This window comes from Pteropus vampyrus, unplaced genomic scaffold (assembly GCF_000151845.1).
Source record: "Pteropus vampyrus isolate Shadow unplaced genomic scaffold, Pvam_2.0 Scaffold217, whole genome shotgun sequence".
NCBI lineage: Eukaryota > Metazoa > Chordata > Mammalia > Chiroptera > Pteropodidae > Pteropus > Pteropus vampyrus.
The window spans coordinates 1616979-1633634 of record NW_011888998.1 but is presented as its reverse complement, the minus strand read 5'-3'; the positions used below and the strand labels follow the sequence as shown (position 1 = coordinate 1633634).

At 51.6% G+C, this 16656-nt stretch overlaps 1 protein-coding gene across 6 annotated transcripts in view; it reads right to left on the bottom strand.

The window, feature by feature from the left end:
• Positions 1 to 14862, bottom strand: part of LRRN2 (leucine rich repeat neuronal 2) — a 68125-nt gene extending 53263 nt beyond the window's left edge. For 5 of the 6 annotated variants that reach the window (XR_002783490.1, XR_002783488.1, XR_002783486.1 and 2 more), the window contains exon 1: positions 8495 to 9526. The gene's annotated coding sequence lies outside the window, so the exon portion shown is untranslated. Of the gene's footprint in view, positions 1 to 8494; positions 9527 to 13964 lie in introns of those variants that run through there. The other variant, XR_002783487.1, reaches the window with a different exon arrangement.
• Between the last annotated feature and the right edge of the window lie 1794 nt (positions 14863 to 16656).

Sequence of the window (16656 nt, the reverse complement as noted above, 5' to 3'; positions counted from 1 at the left end):
CTAGTAAGTAGTGGCCATAGAATTCTAACCCAGATGTCTCCAACTTTAAAGCCAGTGCTCTCTTCAGCATATCAGGCTGTCTCTTATGACGGCATAAACAGAAGGGAATCAATCGAGAGACAGAAGGAAAGGGGGAGGCAGAGAAGTGTGCAGGGAGACCGCAGCAACACAGACCGTCTGAGGCTTTCTGCCGCCTTGCTCTGGGAAGTAGTTTAGAAGTTGGGTGAGCTTTGCCGAAGGAAACTGGAGAGTCAGGCCCTTGTTCATCTCTCCCGCTTTGATTGCTTGGCTGGCTCATCCACTCCCTCCACAACCTGGCATTTCATTCACTGCTGCTTGGCTTGGTTCTCTGAGCATGCGAGGGGCCACGAAGCTGAAAGGACTTGTCCTGTGGATACACTACCCTTGCTCCCCTTCCCATGAGGCAGAGCGACTACTGGGCCCAAGAGGTACTTCTGGTTCTCAGGGCCCAGGGAGCAGGCAGGAGAGTGGCAGAAAACACAAGTGGTCTGACCTGCCACAGATGAACACTGCTGTCAGCACCCCCACACCTGCCTGTCTCTGCCTGACAGGTGAGCAGCTGTGCTCTACAGCTGTCTGTCCATCTGTCTCCTTCTGATGCTCCTCGGAGAGGAGAGGCTCTGAACCTGAATCAGCAACCTTACTTCGAATATTAATCAGCAGAGAAAAAGAAGGGTGGGGCAGGAAGAAAAGTGTGCCTCTGTCTCCACCACGCACTGAACCTCCTCCCCACTGCCAAGTCCCTCTCATTGCCTCCCCTCCCCCACCCCATGGCTCCCTTAGCTCTGCCTGCCAAGCTCTGCAAATTACCACACATGCCAATAAGTCATTAGAGACCAGAACAGCAAATGTGGGGTTGCCATGGAGACCGACACCAGGAGCTGGCAGCCCTGGGGGCCGGCCTGTGGCTCAGGTGTGCTGTGGGGAGAGCTGGGAAGGCCAAAACGCCTGGAAGAGAGGAGATAATGCACTACGCACTATCGGGGTGCTGATTCCAGGTCGGACCACGGGCTTTGCCACCTCCTCTCTCTCCTGTCCCTAAGGCCCCAGTCCTGCCCATGTGCAGCTTGTTAGGTGTGACAAATGCTGCACAGGCTTCAGGAAACAGGTGCAGCCTGGGCCAATGGGCCCAGCCCCCTCCCTTCATAGACCTGTGTCTCTCCCCAGAGGAAATGGCCAGGATAAAGCCCACCTGGGGACCAGCCAGGGGCCCTCAGCTTCCTGAGCTGGTTGCCTGTGTTTGGAGGAAACTGAGGCCCAGTGTGGGGCTGAGGGCAGGATGGCACCCAAGCAACGCTCCCATATTCCTGAGCCTGGAACTCACTTTACTTCCACCCAGCACTTAGCATAGTACCCAGGCCCTTGTAGATTAAAACACACACACACACACACACACACACACACACACACACACTTGTTGAAAATGGCTGCAAGACTGTGTAAGCATCCAGAACTTCTGACAAGACGGAGCAAACCCTGGACTGGAGTCTCAGCTCTTCCACTAACTCGGTGTGACCTCTGACAAAGCCACTTCTCTCTGGACCTCGGTTTCATCATCTGGAAAATAACTGGGATGTGTTTCTGACACGGTGTATTTCAAACTGGGCTCTTCAGAGTTATGAAGCGATTCCTGTGGGGTCATGGGTCAGCAGGAGGCCAAGTCAACTAAGCGGGTTCTGTTCTACCCGCTTTGTTCCAACCATGGCAGCCTTGTATTAATTTCCTGTTGCTGCTGTAACATATTACCACAAATTTAGTGGCTTAAAACAACAGAGATTTATTATCTTACAGTGCAAAATGGGTCTCACTGGGCCAAAATCCAGGTGTTGGCAGGTCTGCGTTCCTTTGTGGAGGTTCTAGGGAAATTCTGATTCCTTGCCTTTTCCACCTTCTAGAGGCCACCTGCATTCCTTGGCTCATGGCCCCTTCACTCTTCAAAGCAACAAGTCAAGTCTTTCTCACATCGCAGCACCCTGACACTGATTTCTGCCCCCTCCTCCATATTTAAAGGGCTCTCATGATTACACTGGGTCTATCAGATATTCCAGGACCATCTGTTTTAAGGCCTGCTGATTAGCAACCTTAACTCCATCTGCAACCTTAACTCCTCTTGCCATGTAACCTGACACACAGGTTTCAGGGACTAGGACACAGGCATCTTTGGCGGGGGGACATTATTCTGCCTATCACATGTGTGTTTTGAAAAAACAGATCGATACCTATAAATGTTTGAAAGCCACATGACTGGAGGACTCTCAGTTGCCATCAGTTTTAAAGTACTGGGGGATCCTTTTAAGAAACTCAGGAACTCTGGGGCCTGCCTATCGAACATGACTGTCGACAGGTTTGGGCTGTCCCAGTGGGGCGTGCAGAGTGATGGGTCTCTATGTCCACCAGAAAAGAGGTCACTAGAGAAGGATAAGCGAGGGCTGTTTTAGGGAACCCGCCTGTCTCGGCAACTTCCTTTCCATTCCACACGAACACATACACTCAGATTACCCTGCAAACATCCGTTTTCGGTGTACTTCCGGGTACGGTCAGATGGAGCTGGGCGTATGAGTGTGTGTCCATTCATGCATGTGAATAATCTCTCCCATCCGAACAAATGATCACAGAGGCCATGACCTTGTTTTACTTTGCTCCCCATTACCCATCCCCATCCCTTGGCACCACACCTGGTGCAGAAGCCACACTGACTTGACCGTCATAAAGTTGAGATACCATCTTTTCTTCCCATATCTTGACCTTCAACATTGTCCCCTTCCTAGATCCATCTAGGGGAGTCCCCAGATTATTTGTAACAAATTCTAAAAACAGTACCAAATTCAAACAGTGAAGGTCTTAGAATCTTCTTGCTGGCGTCTTTCCAAGCCCTTAGTGATCAACTCTGGAATTTGCAAGTGAGACAGACTCTGACTTGCCCTGAGGGAGATGGTGGCTTCTCATTGTCCTCTCATACAACATAACCTCTGTATTATACCTCTGCCAATTGCCTGGGACCCAGTGGGGGCTGAATAACAAAACTCTTATGAGAAAGATGTCCCATGTATTATTAATCACAGCCCAGATGTTTTGTAATTTTATGCAAATTACTCACCCTCTCTCAGCCTTATTTTTTTCCTTGGTATAAACCAGCGGCTCATTCCTCTTCCTACCTCTATCACATGTCCCAGGGGATCCTAGAAATGTGATTCAGTAGGGGAAAGCCATTCTTTGGAGGAGCGGCCCTGGGGAAATTGAGGTGGAAAGGACCTAGCATTTATTGAGCGTCTACTTTGTAGCAGGCACTTCACACAGATTAGCTCATTTAATGCAGTGGCTGAGAACAAGGGCTCTGGAGTCAGAAAGATTTGGGGCTAAATTCTGGCTCTGACACTTGCCAGCTGCGTGCGGCCTTGGGCAAATTAAATTACTTAATGTTTCCCAGCTTCAGCTTCCTCTGCTGCGAAATGCGGGACCAGCATATCCATTTCACAGCGTTATGTGGATTAAGTGAGATAAATGCAGTGAAGCTCTGTCATATCGTAAGCACTCAGCAATGTTAGCTCTTACCATTAATAACCAATGAAGTGAGTGTTATTAATCCAAATTTATAGATGGGGAAACTAAGGCTCTGAGGGGTTAAGTAAAATGCCCAAGGGTGTGTGGTTAAGGAAAGTGGACTCTAACGCAGCTCTAACTGATTCCGGTTCCTGTGGATTTAAGCTGGGAGGATAGAGGCCTCAGGGCTTGTGCCCAGAGCCTCTGGGTAGAGTTGGTGGGCCCTCCTTTGTCAGGATGCCTAGCAGAACCAGTTGCCTATGTGACTCTCAGCTCCTGCTCCTTGGCTGGGAGCAGGGTGGGGGTGGGGACAGTGAATGTACTACTGAGGGTCCCCACTCCACCCCAGGGTGCTCTCCCTACAGGTAAGAAGTGAGCCAAACCCCAAGTCTCAAGACCCAGGCTGCCTTCTTCCAGGGAAGGGACAGACTAGCTCATTTGGGCACGATATTGTTTCCAGTTCACTGTATACGAAACAGATGGGAATGTTCTAGGAGTAATCTACCAAACAGGAACCCAGACAGTGAGAGGAAGGGAGAAGAGAAGCCAGCTGCAGACCAGGTGAAGGAATGGAGCTCAGGGGGTTGGCAGAGACCTGGGGCTGACATCAGTGGGCCGAGGGGCTGGTGGACGGCAATCGATTAGCGGATGAAGATCTCGGAAACCACCCGAAAGCTGGAAACGAGACCTTCTCAAAGCAAGAGGTGTCACAAGACAGAGATCAGCTGGCAAAAACGCCAATGTGTTTTCATTCTCTTAAGAAAGGGCCACTCTGCTGTCCAGAGAGAACAAAGGGGACACCAGGAACCCGGATGGTGAAGGAACGAGCTGCTGCAGAGACAAAGACTGCTCCCCACCCATGTGCCCCCCAGCCCGCCACCCTTCTCCCCCTCCCACCCCCACAAACTACGAGCTCCCCCTCTCGAGAATTCTCCCCTCTGCAGATCCAAACCCCACCCCGTTTTCCAGGCCCCCATCAGCCGCATCTCCTCGAGGCAGCATTCCCTATGTACTCCCACACAGACCTCTCAGTTCTGATAACATTTATAGTCTAAGTCACACAGTTTAGCACTTGGTTTTAAATACTGTCTGGTATTATTCCCTCGTTATTTCTTAGGAGTATAAGTTTTGCCTCCCCAACGGATCTGTAGGTTTCTGTACCAGCAAAGATTGTGACTTACATTTCTTTATATTCTCCTCACCTCACCCCACATCACTTAGGACAGAGCTCAAAAAGTACTTGGGGGGTGAGCAATAATTGATCAAATCAGCTTCAACGGCTGGAGAACATCCTGACTAACCACCTGGTGAAACTGAATTAGCCAAAATCCTGGAGTTTTTAAAGGGTCAAGTCATTGTCACCCCCTTCCCTAAACCCCGCCAAAGCTCTGCATCTCACTCTGAGGAAAGACCAAACTCCTCAGCACAGTTTCAGGGCCCTCCAAGATCGGGCCTCCTCGGTGCTCCTCAGACCCACCAGGCACAGCCCGGCCCCCGAGCCCCTGCTTCTGCTCTTCCCTCTGCCCCCCGTGCCCTTGCCACCTCGCAGGCGCTTCGTCGTTACTCACGTGTCACCTTTGCAGCAAGGTCTCCCTGGGCCACCCTGTGCAAAATGACCAACTCTGCTCTTTTTAACACACCCTCTCCTATCCCTCCATTACTTAATCTTTCTAGCACTTGCCATTTATTTTACTGTCTCCCCACACAATCAAGTATAAGCTCCTTGAAGGCAGAAATCTCTGATTGCTTGTTGCTCGCTGCTTTCTATACCCACAAGCCGGGAACAGATGCTTAAGAAATATTTGCTGAAAGAAGGGACTCCAGTCCCACCCTGTGTCGGATGTGGCTGAGGCGTGTTTCTGCTCAGAGATGCGCGATGGACAGGAGAATTCTGTGGCTCCCCTCCAGGTGCGGGATTCCACCATTCCACCCCTGGGCTGACTCTGGAGAAGGATCTTCTGAAGTTCAGGGGCCTGGAGCTGTGTGAGCCCCAGCTACCTTCGTCCCACTGGGAGGTCTGTCCGGAAGTGGAAGATGGAGGGGTGGGGTGACTTCTACCTACCCCCATGCACAGCTTTTAAATTTCTAGCTTGCCCGCCAGCTGCCCCTCTGTGGTCGCTCCATCTCCTGGCATCGCCACCTCTGCCCTCCTAGGCCACAGACAGACACTTTCATCACCTGCCTTTGAACGCTCCTTTTGAGAACACTGTAGAGGAACATAACCTCTCCTGCCTTTCTTCTCTCTTCCTCCTTTTTCTTCCCCGCTGAAAGGATCAGGTAAGACAGACCCACTTTTCCTGCGAGACCCACACTGGTTGCCTAACAATCACTGCCTCTTCTTCTATATGTTTTTTCCTGAAGGATCTGCCTTGTGTGTTTGTAAATATGAATGATTGGACTTGTTCTTCCCAAGACACATGAGGCTGCCTTGTTAGAGACACCCCACTGCACCAATCCCAAACCATCCCCACCTAATGTGCTGAATCTGGGGTCCGTGCCCATCCTCACATCTCCCAGAAGTCACTGCTGCATTGGGTCCACCACTGTGATCGTGGGGACTGACTCTTAGGGTCCAGCTTCTCTGAGGCCACTGGCTCCATGTGGCCCCCGAAGCACTTAGTTGAAGCTGATGGAAACAGAGTTGGCTTTTGAGGAGCTGTGACCTGTGGGAGCAGGAGGAAGAGGGGACACCGTCTCTGAAGGTCCCCAAAAGGGGACAGAACCCTGGCTTGGACATAACTTGGACAGTACTTGGGGAGCTTCTGACTGTAGGGAGGGAGGAGAATGGGCTAGATGACCCCAGAGCACCCTCCAGGCCCAGGGACCGCTAGATTCTGGGGGTGGTTAAAAAGCAGGAACCCTCGGGTCAGAAGGAAGGTCAAATTTTTTCTAGCTATATGTCTTTGAGTAAGTTACGGAACCTCTCTGAGTCTCGGTTTCCTCAAGTTTAGAGATAATGAGTACCTACCTAAGAGGGAAAATTTTGAAGATTTAATGTGATAATGTAGGTAAAGCACTTGGTACAGTGCCCCGAACATAGTAAGTGCTCAATAAATACTAGTTGCTATGATTAGTGCCATTACCATGTGGGAGGTAGAGACTGAGAAATGGTTATTGCCCCAGGAACCCTCTGCCTGCTCTTCATCTTGGAACTCACTTCAAGTCCATTAAATGCTGAGCAGCAGGGAAGGTGTAGGTGACAGAAATGTACAGAGAAAAACTGAATTCCAAGGCAGACCTGGTTTGACTCACCTAATAGGCACTTCCCTCGAACCAATAGGCACTTGTCCTCTGGCTTCTTTCACTTCCTGGGGACCCAAGAGACACCTTGGGTCCCCAGGAAGTGAAAGAAGCCAGAGGACAAGGGCTGTGGCAGCTCTGGGTTTGGAGCAGAGACTGCTTGATGGTGGCTTAGGACATTAAGGAAGTCATGGTCATGAAACCAGTCCCAGCAAGGATGCGCCAGTTCCCCTGCCCAAAGGCTGTTTCAGGCTAGAGAATATGGGAATGTGGGGACATTCTGGGAGACCTGTCAGCTGACTGGAAGCTCAGCTCTGAGCATTGGAAACAAAGAAGCAGAAGTGAGACATGTCCAAGGTGTTACTGATATCCACAGAAGGCGACATATACGCAACACAGCATTTTTTCATACACAATCCCTGTGCCCAATACCCTTGGCACCAGTGCCCCCAGGCCCACCATCTCCGCCCGATTGACTCCTTTTCAAGCCCTAGCCCAAATATCACATGCTTTCAGAACCATTTCTTAATCTGCAGACAGAGACCGTCACCTCTTTATCTGCTCATCCCTGTATTATAGCACTTGTTTCATTATTGTAAGACTGACTCTCCTATTGAATAATAATAATAATATACTTACTTTGCCAGGCACTGCACTAAGCTCGTTACATGTATTAACTCATTTAATCTTCATAACAACTCTAAGAAGTAGGCACTATTATTATCCCATTTATGCAGGAGGAAACTGAGGCACAAAGAGGTTAGATGACTTGCCCAATGTCACTTAGCTAGAAGCAGTGGAGCCTGGATTCAAACCCCAGCTGCGGCTCCAAAATCCGTATTCTTACTGTGAAGTCCTGGAAGGCGGGGGCAACACCTGATCTGTCTTTGTCTACAGCGCCTAACACAGGTCTGAGCAAACAGTGGGTGCTTAGAAAAGATGGACTGGTTGAGTAAGCAAATGCCTGCATACGGTTAACCTGGTGGCTATTCCAGCCTCCGAGTTGTGGGACGGACAGACCAAGGCTTTGGGGGAAGCAGAAGATAAAGGCATCCTTATCATGCACCTTCTCGTAACAATTCCACTGCACTGTGCTCTGTCCTGTCTGGTTGTGTCTTTTCTCACGTGTCTTGCTTTGTTTTTTGTTTTTCAGTTTATCTTCTACCTTCGTCCTCCTCCCCTTCTGTTCCTGGTCACTCTCCCTCTTTCCTGCCCCATTTTGCCTCTGTCCATTATCTTTGCCCTTCTCTGTAATTCTCGCAGGCTCGAAAGCCTCCCACCCCCACTCTTTGCCTTGGAGCTTTTATAGAGTCCAGGCTTGGCCAAGGAGGCTGAGAACACCAGTGGCATTGACTCATTAGACTGGCCATGGACCAAGCTTCTACCCGCTGACCCTTAACGAAAACAACAATTTCCCATCAACTCTACTTGGATGCAGGGTGGTGGTATGGAGCAGGAGTTGCCTACCTACAGCTTGGCACACATCTGAATAGTATCAGAAAGACCCATACCCTCCCTGCCCCCTCTCTCAAGGTCCCAACTCCTCCATGAAGCCTTCCCTGATCACTTGAGAAAGTTTATTCATGCCAGCATTCAGCAAATCTTTATATGTGCCCATATTCTGAGGGAACAAAGCACGCTCCTGAAAAATTCAATTAAAATGTAATCTTCAGATAACTGTACAACAACTTACCAGATGTCACAGACATCATAGGGGCCAAAGGAACTGCCGACAGTCAGTGATTTCGGAACTGCAGACAATCAGTGATTTCAAAACAGAGACCTATGTGACCTGAGGCAAGTGGCTGATCGTCTCTGGTCCTCTCTGGTCCTCAATTTCCACAGCTATAAAGCAAGGGATTATAATCCAGACCTTAGAAGGTTGTCAGGAGGGTTGAATAAATTTTGTAAACTTCCTGACAGACTGGGGTTTAGTATGCACTTAGTAACAAATTTGTCTTTCTCCTTCCTTTGTTTAAAGCACTGAATTTCTACTCAGCCTTTCCAGAGAACTGGCCCATCCTTTTCAGGTCAGAATATATCTTAAGGGCGGGATGGCCCTAGGTCTGTAAGCTTTGTGATACCTGCTATACCATAAGGAGATGGGCCTGTCATGTTAGAGGTCACTCAGTGTGACGACGATGACAATTCACTAGGATTGTTCACACTCCCCCACAAGCAGTGGATCTTTGAAAGAACTTGATGGGCACAGAACTAATCAGCTAGGAAGTCCAGGTACAAGTTCGGTTCTGCCCTGAGACATGGAGGTTTGTTTTATTGCTGTCTCCTCAGCTCCAAAAATAATGGCAAGTACACAGTAGGTGCTCAATAAATTGTTGAATGAAGGAATTTTCCAAAAAGCAATGGATTTTCTTTTTCCTTTCAAATAAAAAGGAGGGGGGGAGGTAGGAGGGGCAAGTGGCAGGGTACAGAAGACATGCCAGGGAAATGCAGCTGTCAGGCCCACCAGCTCCTCCTCTGCAAAAGGGACGCAGCAAAGCCAACGGCGCGTGTGTTCCCACTGTCCAGGTGTTCTGGAGCACAGAGCACATGCCTGGCTGTGGCCAGAGCTGCTGTTTGATGGAAGAGCAGGGGGGCAAAGGTGCAGACAGACACTTGGGAGTGGGGGAGGGAGAAGTCTTGGGGAGAAGGAGGAGGGTGAAGGAAGAGGAGAGCCCTGTGAGGAGAAAGGGAGATGATGAGATGCTTGAGGAAAGAGAGTGAAGAGTGAAGGAGAGCATAGGAGGGGGACCCAAGAGACACCTTGGGTCCCCAGGAAGTGAAAGAAGCCAGAGGACAAGGGCTGTGGCAGCTCTGGGTTTGGAGCAGAGACTGCTTGATGGTGGCTTAGGACATTAAGGAAGTCATGGTCATGAAACCAGTCCCAGCAAGGATGCGCCAGGTCCCCTGCCCAAAGGCTGTTTCAGGCTAGAGAATATGGGGACATTCTGGGAGACCTGTCAGCTGACTGGAAGCTCAGCTCTGAGCATTGGAAACAAAGAAGCTGAAGTGAGACATGTCCAAGGTGTTACTGATATCCACAGAAGGCGACATATACGCAACACAGCATTTTTTCATACACGATCCCTGTGCCCAATACCCTTGGCACCAGTGCCCCCAGGCCCACCATCTCCGCCCGATTGACTCCTTTTCAAGCCCTAGCCCAAATATCACATGCTTTCAGAACCATCTCTTAATCTGCAGACAGAGACCGTCACCTCTTTATCTGCTCATCCCTGTATTATAGCACTTGTTTCATTATTGTAAGACTGACTCTCCTATTGAATAATAATAATAATATACTTACTTTGCCAGGCACTGCACTAAGCTCGTTACATGTATTAACTCATTTAATCTTCATAACAACTCTAAGAAGTAGGCACTATTATTATCCCATTTATGCAGGAGGAAACTGAGGCACAAAGAGGTTAGATGACTTGCCCAATGTCACTCAGCTAGAAGCAGTGGAGCCTGGATTCAAACCCCAGCTGCGGCTCCAAAATCCGTATTCTTACTGTGAAGTCCTGGAAGGCGGGGGCAACACCTGATCTGTCTTTGTCTACAGCGCCTAACACAGGTCTGAGCAAACAGTGGGTGCTTAGAAAAGATGGACTGGTTGAGTAAGCAAATGCCTGCATACGGTTAACCTGGTGGCTATCCCAGCCTCCGAGTTGTGGGACGGACAGACCAAGGCTTTGGGGGAAGCAGAAGATAAAGGCATCCTTATCATGCACCTTCTCGTAACAATTCCACTGCACTGTGCTCTGTCCTGTCTGGTTGTGTCTTTTCTCACGTGTCTTGCTTTGTTTTTTGTTTTTCAGTTTATCTTCTACCTTCGTCCTCCTCCCCTTCTGTTCCTGGTCACTCTCCCTCTTTCCTGCCCCATTTTGCCTCTGTCCATTATCTTTGCCCTTCTCTGTAATTCTCGCAGGCTCGAAAGCCTCCCACCCCCACTCTTTGCCTTGGAGCTTTTATAGAGTCCAGGCTTGGCCAAGGAGGCTGAGAACACCAGTGGCATTGACTCATTAGACTGGCCATGGACCAAGCTTCTACCCGCTGACCCTTAACGAAAACAACAATTTCCCATCAACTCTACTTGGATGCAGGGTGGTGGTATGGAGCAGGAGTTGCCTACCTACAGCTTGGCACACATCTGAATAGTATCAGAAAGACCCATACCCTCCCTGCCCCCTCTCTCAAGGTCCCAACTCCTCCATGAAGCCTTCCCTGATCACTTGAGAAAGTTTATTCATGCCAGCATTCAGCAAATCTTTATATGTGCCCATATTCTGAGGGAACAAAGCACGCTCCTGAAAAATTCAATTAAAATGTAATCTTCAGATAACTGTACAACAACTTACCAGATGTCACAGACATCATAGGGGCCAAAGGAACTGCCGACAGTCAGTGATTTCGGAACTGCAGACAATCAGTGATTTCAAAACAGAGACCTATGTGACCTGAGGCAAGTGGCTGATCGTCTCTGGTCCTCTCTGGTCCTCAATTTCCACAGCTATAAAGCAAGGGATTATAATCCAGACCTTAGAAGGTTGTCAGGAGGGTTGAATAAATTTTGTAAACTTCCTGACAGACTGGGGTTTAGTATGCACTTAGTAACAAATTTGTCTTTCTCCTTCCTTTGTTTAAAGCACTGAATTTCTACTCAGCCTTTCCAGAGAACTGGCCCATCCTTTTCAGGTCAGAATATATCTTAAGGGCGGGATGGCCCTAGGTCTGTAAGCTTTGTGATACCTGCTATACCATAAGGAGATGGGCCTGTCATGTTAGAGGTCACTCAGTGTGACGACGATGACAATTCACTAGGATTGTTCACACTCCCCCACAAGCAGTGGATCTTTGAAAGAACTTGATGGGCACAGAACTAATCAGCTAGGAAGTCCAGGTACAAGTTCGGTTCTGCCCTGAGACATGGAGGTTTGTTTTATTGCTGTCTCCTCAGCTCCAAAAATAATGGCAAGTACACAGTAGGTGCTCAATAAATTGTTGAATGAAGGAATTTTCCAAAAAGCAATGGATTTTCTTTTTCCTTTCAAATAAAAAGGAGGGGGGGAGGTAGGAGGGGCAAGTGGCAGGGTACAGAAGACATGCCAGGGAAATGCAGCTGTCAGGCCCACCAGCTCCTCCTCTGCAAAAGGGACGCAGCAAAGCCAACGGCGCGTGTGTTCCCACTGTCCAGGTGTTCTGGAGCACAGAGCACATGCCTGGCTGTGGCCAGAGCTGCTGTTTGATGGAAGAGCAGGGGGGCAAAGGTGCAGACAGACACTTGGGAGTGGGGGAGGGAGAAGTCTTGGGGAGAAGGAGGAGGGTGAAGGAAGAGGAGAGCCCTGTGAGGAGAAAGGGAGATGATGAGATGCTTGAGGAAAGAGAGTGAAGAGTGAAGGAGAGCATAGGAGAGGGGGAGGAAGGAGGGAGGCACAGGGGGTAAAAAAATGGGGAGTGGAGAGTTACAGAGGAAACTGCTGTCTCAGCCGGGGTGGAATTTGTCCTAGTAGACCTCTGGGTTCCCACCGCCTTTTAGTACCTCCTTCAGGTTAGTCCGTGCCAGGGGGAAGGTGTGGATTTGGGGGTGCTCCTAGATACAGGGTGTATGCCAGACCCTGGGCTTGTCTCAATCCCTGGAGCACCCAGTCCTTTAGTTCCATCCTTCCCAAATAATGACATCCCATCCCAGGTCCAGAGGAATCCCCTGGGCAGGAAGAAGGAGACTCTGTGTGAGCCAGTTCAGGGGAAGGCAAAGGGCCTAGAAGGCTCAGACCCCTGCTTGTGCCCTTCTCTTTCCATTTCCCCACAAGGGCACCTAGGCCAGCCAGGGAAATGGGTCAGGCCACCCACATGAGACTTTTTTTCTGATAACAACAGGGCCCACAGGCAAAGGGGTCTCAGTGCCCTGCACACAGCCTTGCCCACCCCATGTCCAGCATTCTTTGTTGGAGGGATCTTTAAGGAGCGGTAGGCAGTGGGAGGGAGGGGACCCCGGCCTTCTCCTGCAGGAAGAGGACACTGGGCTAGAGCCCATCCCCGGCTGGCAGGGAAGACGGACGCTGCCTTGAGTCTGGGTGCATGGAAGGACCCAGAGTCCCTGATGATTGTGACTAAGCTGGCAGGGAGCCACCTCCACGCTTCTGACCAGGGGAGGCTGTTCTCTCTAACACCAGCCTCCCGGGGTCTTCAAGAAGAGCGCTTGTCCGGTCCATCTCTGCCACTGAGTGCTGCGCCCGGTCCACCCCCTCCCGACCCTGCCATTAGAAACTGCGTTGGCTCCAACAGATGGGAGCTGCGACAGGCTGAGGAACAGAGCACAAAGCACAGCTGACATTTTCCTTCCTGTTCGTTTGGTGGGGGAGGAAGGACAGGGACGGGGGTGGGGGAGGAGCACAGCAACACCCCTAGGCCCGCCCCCAGGGTCAAGTCTCTAGCACCTTTAGCTTCTCAGCTGAGCCCCATCACCCGCAGCTCCTCTCCGGCTAGGCAGCCAGAGCCTGTGGCGCCCTTCGCGGCAAGACAGACGGACCACCTGTGGCTGGCTAACCCTGGGTGCTGCTGTCTTCCCGATTCCGCTCCCCACTCCCAGACTCCCCAGGATGGGATCAAGGCCGGCCCATCCCCCACCCCAAATGTCCCATCCTAGTCTGCGGACAGACCTCTGCCGGTCCGGGAGGAGCCTGGCTCCTGGTTCCAGATACTTCGGACAGACACCAAGGCCACCTTGTTCCTCCACACGGACACTCGAGCTCCAAGGAAGGAGAAGTCCCCGCGGCTCTGGAGCTCTGCTTGCTACCCGCTGTCCACTGCTGTCACGCCCTCCCTAACCTCTCTGCCACCTCTCGGTTCCCGGACATCTCAGAGCTCCGCTCTCCCCAGCAACAGTTTGGGGGCGGATCGAGCCTCTCATGGTTGATTACGGTCCAGACGCCCCCTCGCCCGTCGCCTGGGGTCCAGCCGGCGCAGTCGGCTGCCTTCTTTACATTTTCCAGCCCGCCTTCTCTCTGCTCTCGCGGCCGCCTCCCTCAGCGAGTCACCAGCTCCCCTGCAGGCGGCTCGGCGGCACCCGCGGCCGTCCCTCCCCCAGCCCCCGCTGCGTCCCGGCGGCCACGCCAGCGGCCCTGGTGCCAACTGGGGTCAGCCCAGAGCCGCGCACTTACCCTGTGCCCGCCGTCCGGGTCCCGGAGCCGCCACGGCGCTCGGCTGCAGCCCAGGTTGGGCTGGGGAGCCTGGTCCGCGCCCTTCTTCCGCGCGCCGCGCGCCCAGGCCGGGGAGGTTCGTGGGCACCTTCGCGTCGTGGAGTTGTCCTGGGAGTGGTGCTGGGGCAGAGCCCGGGAGGGCGACGGCAGAACAACGATCCGCCCCGCCCGCCCGCGCCCCGCACCCCGCACCCCGGGCTCCGCACCGCCCCCTGCGCTCCCGGCCCGAGGCTGCGGGCTTGAGCGGGGCGCTCCCTCCGCGCGCGGCGCGGCCAAGTGCACCCAGCAGGCCCCCGCGGCGCCCTGCGCCCCTCCGCGCGCCTCCTCCCGGCTTCTTGCTCGTCCTCTTCACCCGCTTCGCCGCCGCTCTCCCAACCTTCCCAGCCCACTCCGGTCGCCGCCTCGCCGTCCGCAAGCCACGCCACCCCCCTCCAGTCCCGCTGCCATTTTAACTCCTGAGTGGCCAGAGGCCCCCTCTTCCTAACAAACAACCTCTCCCCAGAGGGAGGAGTTGGGTGGAGCCAGATGCTAAAGCTTGAGGGTCTGGGGCCAGTGATGGTCAGATGCAAGGCTTGCGTGAAAGAAGGGGGCACAGCGACTGGGTCTGAGAGGAGACGGGGATGGCTCTTCTGATGTTGCCTTTTACCCTCTTGCAAAGTCCAGTAGGTTCTACCCTTCCTAAGTTGACAGCGCACTAAGGAATGCCGTGGGCTGGAATTTGTTCATGGACACAGACATCTCTATTCTAAAGATTGCAAACCCTCTGAGTTCTCATGCCCTTGCAGCATCGCCCCCTGATCAAGGCAGTTCTGACGTCTTGGAAGATCCCACCCTGGCCCTTAGCAAAGGATGTCAGTCTACCTGGGTTTTAGGCAGGAACTGGCGAGCCCAGTCAGGGGCTTGGCTTTGGCGGTGCCTACCCTGCAGGCTGGGAGGTTATGAATACTGGAAAGGAGAGTATTCATGGAGCTGATCCATGCTGAAGGTGGATGCTGGGCTGCTGCCTGGTGGCTTGGGTCCCTGCCACCAGTGTGGGCTTGGGAGAGTGGGTCTCCTGCCTTAGTGGGACCTTCCTCTAGAACCACTCAGAGTGGACACAGCAAACTCAGCTCCAGAACAGGCCACATCTGCTGATGGGTCTTGACCAGAGCCTGCAGAACCAACAGGAGAGTAGGTGGGGTGGAGTCCAAGGTATAGGGAGTTCTGTGAGAAGGGCATCCATTATGTCTTCCTTCATCCAGAGCTCCCCTCAGTGCCTCCTGTGAGGTGAGCTCTGGGCAGAACACGGACAGAGCTTTCTGGCTCTGTCTTTTCCAAGGGCACAGACAGTGGTACCTCCACACACGGAGGCTTTTATAAAGTTGGCTTGAAGACCTGTGTGTTCTGTATGCACAGAGGCTGTTCTCACCTTTGTATATTCAATAAGTACATATTAAGTTACCAGTGCACCGCCGAAACAACCCCCATGCCCCCACCCTCCACCCCTGCTGTGAGACAGAATGGCCTCAAGGAGCTTGGAAGAAGGAACAAGTTGGGACCATATGAAACAAATTTTTAACATTTCAAGGCAATGGAAGTGCCATTGAAATACAGAAAGAAAAAGCCTTCATGGGCTAGAGTTATTCATAGAAGGTTTTGTGGAAGATTTGAGATTCAAGCTGAGTCCAGATGGAGGGACAGAAAAACAGAGACAAGCAGAGTAGAATGGTTTGTCTGGAGGGGAGGGAAAAAGGAGAGAATTTATAGAGCTACTTGTGGATGCCAGGCCTTTTCACATCTCTCTCATTTTATCCTTTAAGTTGACTCTTACCCCACTGAACAGACAGGAAAATGGAGGTTCAGGGAGCTTAACATCTACAGGCAGAATTTGAACTCTCTTTGAACCCACAGTGTCCTGGCTATAACACCACATTGCGTATACAGAGTGGAGCAGCTGATGAAGAATCTGAATTGCCAGGCTGAGCAGTTTAGCTCGACTACGCGCTCGTGGTTTGGGATGAAAGAGGCAGGGAGCTTGGAGACTAGTGAGGAGGCTGTTGTAGGAAGGAGGGCGAGGGGAGCAGTGAGAATAGAGAGCAATGGGTCTTTGTAAGGAAGACCTGGCAGAACTTTGACACTGATTGAGTGAAAGGGGTCAAAACTTGACTCTAAGCTTTTGAGCGTGTTTGGGTCCATTGTCAATTCAGTGGAGCCACCTCAGCATCCAGAGGGCCAATGTCATTGTATACAGTATTGATTGCGCAAAAGAGGAAATGCTACCAATCCTTTACTAGCTTAAGGGCATGAGCTCTCTCACGCTCCAGTGCCCCAGCCTCCCAGCATCTATGTATGCTGCCTAGTGCATCTTAGCTCCCAACCAGACCGGAAGCTTCTGGAGGGCTAAGACTGTCCCACACAACACCAAGTCAAGACTAGTATCTTATAGTAGGTGCTCAATAACTGACTATTGAAAAATAAATGGAGTAAAAGCAAGTCATATTTGCCAGGTGGCTGGTACCTAAGTGGCAGACTCTGTAAGACCCATGTTGGGTAAGAGAATTGCATTGCCCATGGGGAGAGAATGGGGAAATCTTCTCTTAAGCTGACTCCAAATCTCTTACAACCCAATGGGACTGAGGGAAGAGCATAGGTTTGAGAGCCAGAGGTTTGAAAC